Source organism: Echinops telfairi, unplaced genomic scaffold (genome assembly GCF_000313985.2).
Source record: "Echinops telfairi isolate 266 unplaced genomic scaffold, ASM31398v2 ScPeMD7_31;HRSCAF=116, whole genome shotgun sequence".
Classification (NCBI taxonomy): Eukaryota; Metazoa; Chordata; class Mammalia; order Afrosoricida; family Tenrecidae; genus Echinops; species Echinops telfairi.
Window position 1 is genome coordinate 36,514,791 of NW_022103928.1, and position 1,440 is coordinate 36,516,230.

A 1,440-nucleotide genomic window follows, 5' to 3' on the forward strand; every position below is an offset into this window, starting at 1 on the left:
GAGCCATGTGGAGACCCACGTCAGCACTGAGATGCTTCCACTGCCACTGGATCCACAAGACTTTCCACCCACTGGCCTGTGATCTTCCTGCATTCAGTGTCATTGTATGACTACGTGAGTCTAAAGAAGAGTTGATGGACTTGTATCAGGCATTTGGGCTAATATTGGACTTATGGACTTGATGTGGACTGGGGTAGGATGTTTTCTCAGTATACAATTACTCATTGATATAAGGCTTTCTTTTACCCACATCTGGTTATCTTCCTGGATTTGTTTCTTGAGTCAACCTGGAAACACACATACCTTCTCTAGAGTTGATTTTTTTTTCTCTTTAATAATTCTTTATATGAGGTTGAATTCAAACACCCTTGGTATTTATAGAATTGAAACAATATTATTTTTGCTTTTGCGCTTAATAATTGGTTGTCTTTATGAAATTTTTACTGGGCATTTATTTTTTCTCAACAATCATTTTCTAGCCTTTACTATTGATGCTTATATTTTATCACATATTTTAAGGAACCCTGGTGGCACTGTCAGGAAACATTGGACTACGAACCATGAAGTTGACAGTTCAAACCCACTGGATACTTCTCAGGAGAAAGATGAGGCTATCTACTCCTGCAAAGATTTAGTCTCAGAAATCGTATAAAAGGGTCTTATGAGTTGGGATCTTCTCAACAGTAGTAAGTATCATGTATTTTATTTTTTATCTTTGATTTTACATGTATAGTCACACTACGGAGTAGCTATTGGCCTAACTGCTATGTCAGTGGTTCAAAATCACCGGCTGCTCTGCAGGAGCAAGATGAGGGGTCACTATGGGTGGGAATGCACTCAAAGGCAATGGGTTTGGGTCTTTTATATGTATAGTATATAATCATATTTTCTTTATTATATTATACTCACTTTATTATATTAAATTATCTGTCATGCTTGGGTACACTGCGTATTTCTTCAGGCAATCTGTCTTTTCTGTCTGGGAGATTTTAAGGCCTAAAATTTTTTTTTTTGATATTCTATATCTTGTGATTTCACTTCAATGTACCTGGTTGAATTTATTCTAATTATTTCTTATTTTTACTGGAGTATATTTCCTATCTTAAGGCTCATAACTTCTCTCACTTCTGGAAACGTTTCTGCTATCCTTTCACCATGTTTCTTTTCTTGCAATCTTTAGTCTCTAGAACTTCTAGTAGATGTATCTCGGAGTATCTTGGTTTAGTTTCCAGGTCTGTTAGTCGAACAGAGCAAGCAGAGCAAACAGCACCAGTATAGGGGATGTTGACATGTTCTGGGAACTGTAATTGAGTCCCTGAACAATGTAAGTGTAAACTGTCAAAAAAGTAGCCTAACTGGCTGTGTTCACTTTCACCAAAAATATTAAAGAAAAAGAGTAATCATAATTCCACTAGGTGGTGCTACAGTCACTGATGACAC